The sequence below is a fragment of the Mytilus trossulus genome, chromosome 2 (assembly GCF_036588685.1).
Source record: "Mytilus trossulus isolate FHL-02 chromosome 2, PNRI_Mtr1.1.1.hap1, whole genome shotgun sequence".
In the NCBI taxonomy this organism is placed as follows: domain Eukaryota; kingdom Metazoa; phylum Mollusca; class Bivalvia; order Mytilida; family Mytilidae; genus Mytilus; species Mytilus trossulus.
In genome coordinates this window covers 73,803,484-73,810,693 of record NC_086374.1, presented here as the reverse complement: position 1 = coordinate 73,810,693, position 7,210 = coordinate 73,803,484, and positions in this window count along the sequence as shown.

The following is a 7,210-nucleotide window of genomic DNA, read 5'->3' as shown; positions in this document are numbered from 1 at the left end:
GTTGATAATGGGAATGTACAAACCCCCTTCAATGACGGAAAATACTTTCTCAGAATCTTTTTCAAAGAACTTGGATAAAATAACTGTAAAATATGATATTTATATTGTACTTGGTGATTTGAATTTTGACATGTTAATTTCTGACAAATGTCAACCTAGCTTTAAGTGATATCTGTGATATTTTTTATTTAGATCAATTAGTGAAAGAACCAACTTGTTTTAAAAAAGATTGTAGACCATCTTTAGTTGACGTCATTTTGACGAACAAAAAGTCATCCTGTTTTAAAACCTTAAATTTTCCAACTGGTATTAGTGACTGCCATAATTTTATCTCAGAAAAAGTCCTCTTCCATGTATGAATGGAGAATTAAGAAAAGCCATATACAGAAAAACACATGCTATTTTCTCAGTACACCAAAAAAAGAAATAATCATACTTGGGAAAAATTCAGACAGCAAAGAAATTTGGTAAATAAGTTAAAAAGAAATCTATGAAAATATATTTTTTAGAACGCTCTTCTGGAGGATCAAAAAGTGCTGATTTTTGGGATACTGTCAAACCTTTCTTTTAAAAAAAAATGCAAATCCCAAGGGCAAAAGACTATTTTATTTGAAGAAAACAAAATTATAAATAATTCAAAAGATGTATCAGATATTTTTAATAATTTTTTTGCTACTGTCGCTGAGAAGATAGGACATGATGTTATATATGATCCATTAAACAATCATAGCATAAATGCCATACATGAACAAAATCACTTGAAAACAGATGCAACTTTTAAATTTCAAAAAGTGACATCAGAAAAAGTGGAAAAAATCATAAATAAAGTTAATGTCAAAAAAGCAACTGGAGCAGATGGGTACCAGCAAAAATAGTTAAAGCTAGTAAATCTATCGTTGCACCTCAGCTAACCAGTCTTATAAATTTGACTGTGGACACGGGCATATTTCCAGACAAACTTAAAGAAGCCCAAGTTACACCCTTACATAAAAAGAGTGATCCACTACTTAAATCAAATTACAGACCAGTCAGTGTGTTACCTATTTTTTCAAAATTTTACGAAAAAATATTTGAAATACAGTTATACGATTTCTTTGATTCCATTTTTTAACCCTTATTTAAGTGCTTTCCGTAGAGGACATGGATGTCAGACTTCGTTGCTAAGATTACTGGAAGACTGGCGTAAAGCTTTAGACAAAAACTTATATATAGCTGCAGTTCTTATGGATTTATCAAAAGCTTTTGACTGCTTACTTAAATTTTACTATATAAATTACTAGCATATTGTGTTTCTCCACATTCAGTATCTTTATTAAAATCATATCTTTCTGATAGAAAACAGCAAATTAAAGTAAACAGTGTTCTGAGTAGCTGGGCTGACATCCAAAAAGGGGTACCCCAAGGTTCTATATTGGGGCCCCTTTTATTTAATATCTTCATAAATGATATTTTTTCTTTTGTTAAACATGGTACATTATATAATTATGCGGACGACAATACTCTGTCTTTTAGTAGTCCGGATTATGACCATCCGGCTCATATCAACATTAGAATCTGAGTCTAAAGTGCTTATTGATTGGGTTAAAGAAAATAAGATGCAGGCAAATCCTGATAAATTCCAAGTTATTGCTGTAGGGAAAAGAACCTTTGCAAAAAATCCATCTATACAAATTCAGCAAAATATTTTATCATGTGAAGAAACAGTAAAGTTACTTGGAATTGATATTGATTACCAACTAAACAGCTGAATGTTCTCAAGAGAATTGGATCATTTTTAAACAGATTAAATAAACTTACAATTTTTCATACTTTTATTTTGAGTAATTTTAATTTTTGCCCTTTGGCTTGGCATTTTTGTGGTTACACGCCATTATTCCGACAGCCCATTAGTCCGAGAGCCCATTGGTCCGACAACCCACTAGTCCGACAACCCACTAGTCCGACAACCCATTGCTTCGACAGCCCAATACTCCGACAACCCATAAGTCCGACACTTACAATGTATCAAGTCAAGTATCAGGGTATCAGGGTAAAATTAAATTTGTCTGTCTGTATTATTACGTTTAGATATGTAATAACATATTTTAAGAAATAACTCCGTATTATGACGTATATATAACATAAGGCTAAGGTAGTTCGAATACTGTCTACATACTCAATTCGAAATATGTATATAGAATATAAAAGAAAAGAATGTTTCATTTTCCAAATTAAAGGATCTTTAAAGAGCATATAAATCAAGAACAACCATTGATGGTACGAGCTACTGATGAAATCCCGCCCAAACATTTCGGTAGACAGGAAGATTTTGAGTTGTGAATCCGAAAAACCATCACTCAGTTTAACTGACTTATATAAACATTGAAACCAAATTTCAGAAATCATTGTATTGTAGTTCAGGAGAAAAATGTGACGAAAATTTTCAACTTGGCTGTCATGTAATGAGTAATGAATTTGAAAACGCATCACACGATATAGCCGACTTCAATAGACCTTTCAGAAATCCTTGTAATGTAGTTCATGAAAAAGATGCAACGAATATATTTATGGGACGGACGGACGAACTGAAGTACGAACGAACAGACAGATGGACGGACGGATGGACAGACAATGGTAAAACAGTATAACCCCACCTTTTTCGAAGCGGCGGTCTAATTTGGTCAACTTGATTGGGCCAACATTAAGACATTACAATGCTAATATGATATAATTATCTTTATAGCACTATAAGCCTCAGTCACAATCGGAGCCAAGGAAAATAGAAAAATCAACTAACATATTGATATCAAATAACAGTCAGTATCAAGACATGTACTACATAATTCAAAAGAACTTACAATGAATTCATCATTTTCACCCCATAATAGTAAAGTTTTCCTGTGTTTTTCATCGAAAATTTATCATATTTATCTAACTTTTTAAAATTCTTACGTGCTAGAAATATGGTGAAAGAGTTCCTCCCTCAAATTATTATGAAGTGAGCATTTGATTGAAAAATGACGCTTATCCTCAACTTTATCAGCAATAAGATTTTTTGATTATCTAGCAATTTCAATTCTTAATGTAATGGAAGAGCACCGATTCTGAATTAACATAAGAACTACCTTTCTTAAAATAAATGATATCTAAATATGTTTTTCTTCTTGAAAACAATCGTTAAATGAAAAATAAGTGTCAAGTTTCCAAAAAAACACATAATGTACTAAGTTTTTAAAATAAGACAATTTGACAAAAACACAAGCGGGACAAGAATGTCACACATTGTCTTAGATTATTTACTAGTTTGTTATTGGCTTTATACTGCACTCGTTCTATTTGAGCAGTCAAAATGTGTTGACTGTATATTTCTATAACATATACAGTCACTGAACCGATACATGCACTTTTCCTTATGAATATTTAAGTAGAAGTTGCCGAAATATTCATGTCCGTCATATTTGTTTTTCGTAATAAGTTGTGTTGTAAATCATCATTTCTGCTTCTCCACTAACCATAATAAAAGAGACATATTTTTCTAGATTTTAAAATAAGCTCAGGACATAAAATCGGTATCCCTACAAATATATAAAGTTTCATCACTCAGACTATGTCTGATCGATCGCTATTGGAAGTGCTGTGTACTGTCTCCGTATTTCGTGGATTCACATTCCCGAACATGATACCGTATTCATAATTGGAATTGCTCATATTTTCTGAGCAAATGTTTCGTCCTATTTGTCATCTTATTTTTTAGGATCTGGGTGTGTATAATGTGTCTCTGATTTTCTCATTTTGACTGACGCCACATTAGTCCCTTATATCTGTGACAAAATCAATTTAAATAAAACTCAGATGAGTGACACAAGGGTTAGAAAGTGTTGCGACCAAAAAGGGCGGGAAATGTTATACAACTCCGATATATTTATTTATGTAGTTAACAGTGGAGAAACCTCACTCCCCTAAAGGGGGAACCGAAGATCTACTGAAAGAAGGTAGATCAAGACACATATGCAAAAAAAAACCCCGACCTAGAACAGCACAGACTGATATTGGACACACAAACAACGAAATATAAAGATAAATAAAGTACCTAGACAAGTAAAACGAAAGTGGGACGAGGGTAAGGACTGAGCAGTTGCTATAGGCATGCATGAGTATCAACTCCAATATACTGAGACAAATATCCCGCATGGAAAGAATAATTGTAATCAAAACGGACAACCACAAATATCAAAGAGAACGGAGTTGGTCTTTTTAGAGAAAAATTACCCATACACATAAGAAAAACGCATCAATTTGTCGGAATAACGGGCTGTCGGAGTAATGGGTTGTCGGAATAATGGGCTGTCGGAGTAATGGGCTGTCGGAATAGTGGGCTGTCGGAGTAATGGGCTGTCGGAATAATGGTTGTCGGACTAATGGGATGTCACCATTTTGGTACAGAGAAAAATTCTAAAAAATTTGAAAAAATACAAGAGAGAGCATTACGATTTGTATATGACAACTATTTATCATCCTCTGAAACTCTTCTTGAGAACGCAAAGGTTCCAACCCTACAAGTAAGACGCATCAGGACAATGGCACTTGAGACTTATAAAATTTTAATTAATTTGGCTCCTGTATGTTTACAAAATTTAATAAAAATTAAACACACTAAATATTCTTTTAGATACAGCAATATTTTGGATGTACCACAGGTAAGAACTACCTCATATGGAAAAAAATCTTTTAGTTTTGCTGCTGCTACTTTATGGAATAGCTTACCTGACCACTTCAGGACTGTTAACAGTTTCTCACATTTTAAGAGTCTTGTACAGTCCTGGCGTGGAACAGAATGTTTTTGATCTGCCTGTAGATAACTTTGTGTTACAATATTTATGCTTTTAATGTTGCATTAACAGCCTGCGTTGCAACTGAAATTTTGTTTTTTACCTTTTAAAATTTGAAATATTTGAAATTTTTACTTTATAAATCATAAATTATTTAAAAATAATTTTTTTAAACAGAAAATTTTTAAATTTTTTAGTGCTTCTTATATATGTTTTGGTATTTTGCAAGATACATGTATATGCTATTTGCTTAGAGTTAATTTTTGGTGCTGCTACTTATTATTTATTGCATGCTGCATGCCTTGTTTTATTTGTTATTGCATATGTTTTTTATATTCGGTGAAAAGCTCATTAGAGCTTATGTTTGTATTGTTTGTCAATATGCCGAATCCAAATAAAGTTTTACTTACTTACTTACTTACTTACTTGTTTAAAAGTACATTTTCAATTTTAAAAAAAGTTAGGTTACTTTGCAGATCATTGAACCTGTAAATATAAGACCAATTCAACAGAATACGAATATGAAATCCCATCTGAAATTCAGTAGGTCCTATTTCTCATAATTTTGCTTGATGATAACAGTAATCTCATAAAAAGTTATATTTTAATACAAGTACAACTATACATAAGATTAAACACAAAAGTAGTTGTTACCCTTGGAGACCTAGTGCACTTCAGGGATATATCTCAAATAGGAACTTCAATATGTGTGTGTGTCTGGTGCATTGAGATGTTAGATCAAAGAGTCAAGTGTCAAAATAATGTGTCCAGGTAGACATCAGTAGTTTAAACATATTTTATTGTCCAAAAACATTGACAATAGGATTAGACATCAGTGTCTTCCTAAAAAGGATTTATATTCATATCAAAGTAACATGGTCCTGCACATCATCATCATTATCATTACACTGTTGAAACTTTGCACAATGGGGGAGTTGAAACCTTATGTTTTTTGTTTTTGTTTGGTTGATTTGGCTTGGTATGGGTTTTTATTTTGTGTGTGGGGGGTGGATCCAAACTAACTGCTCTGATTTTAGACTACACAACCTATGTTAATTAATTTGTAACTAAGCAAAGATTGGTTATGAATCATCTGTTGCCTTTCAAAGGTTACTTACTGTTAGGGTTATACTCATTGTTGATGTTCATAGGGTTATCTTTTTACTTATAGCGCATAGTTGTCTCATTGAAAATCATAAATATTTTATTTGCACCACATCTCCTTCATATTTTTATTTCCATTAAGTATTCTAGCATGTCTTAAATAATGAAATGTTGAGTTACTGAAACTTCCTTCTTGTTTTTTTTGTTTTGTTTTTAACTGAATAAATGATGTATTTCTTTTAAAAACAAGAATGTGTCCATAGTGCACAGATGCCCTACTCGCACTAGAATTTTCTATTATCAGTGCAGCGTTTTGCATTTTTTTGCTGATTTGCATTTCATTTGAACCGATTTTTTCTTTCATTTGCGCCATTTCTTTTTCATTTGCACCATTTCTTTTACAGGTAAATGGTATGAGTGCCAATGAGAGGCTCTCCATCCAAAATATGTTTTTTTTCATTTTTCATTATAGACCTCTTCCGTTAACCACTTGTACAAATGTAATGAATTGTCAATCATAACATGTATGTAACTGTTGTCCCCTGCTCACCACGGGGAGGTGGTAGAAGGCATACAAGTTACATCTCCAGACTTTTTCCTAGACCGTACCCGTAGTTCTTTAGCGTCTGTCCTTCGGTCATCTGCCACAATGTAATACTACTCATTTGGTGTGTTGCGAAAATGAAATAATAGGTTGGTTTTTGTCAAGCCTTCGACTTAAGTCGTAAAAGCGAGACTAAGCGATCCTACATTCCGTCGTCGTCGGCGTCAACAAATATTCACTCTGTGGTTAAAGTTTTTTGAAATTTTAATAACTTTCTTAAACTACACTGGATATCTACCAAACTTGGACAGAAGCTTGTTTATGATCATTAGATAGTATCTAGAACTAAATTTTGTAAAAATAAAATTCCACTTTTTCCGTATTTTACTTATGAATGGACTTAGTTTTTTTCTGCGGGGAAACATTACATTCACTCTGTGGATAAAGTTTTTAGACTTTTAATATCTTTCTTAAACTATCCTTGGTTTCAACCAAACTTTGACAGAAGCTTGTTTATGTTCATAAGATAGTATCCAGAAGTAAATTTTGTAAAAAAATAAATCCATTTTTTCCGTATTATACTTTTAAATAGACTTAGTTTTTCTGCAGGGAAACTTTACATTCACTCTGTGGTTAAAGTTTTTAAAATTTTAATAACTTTCTTAAACTATCCTGGGTTTGTACCAAACTTGGACAGAAGCTTGTTTATGATCATTAGATAGTATCTAGAACTAAATTTTGTAAAAATAAAATT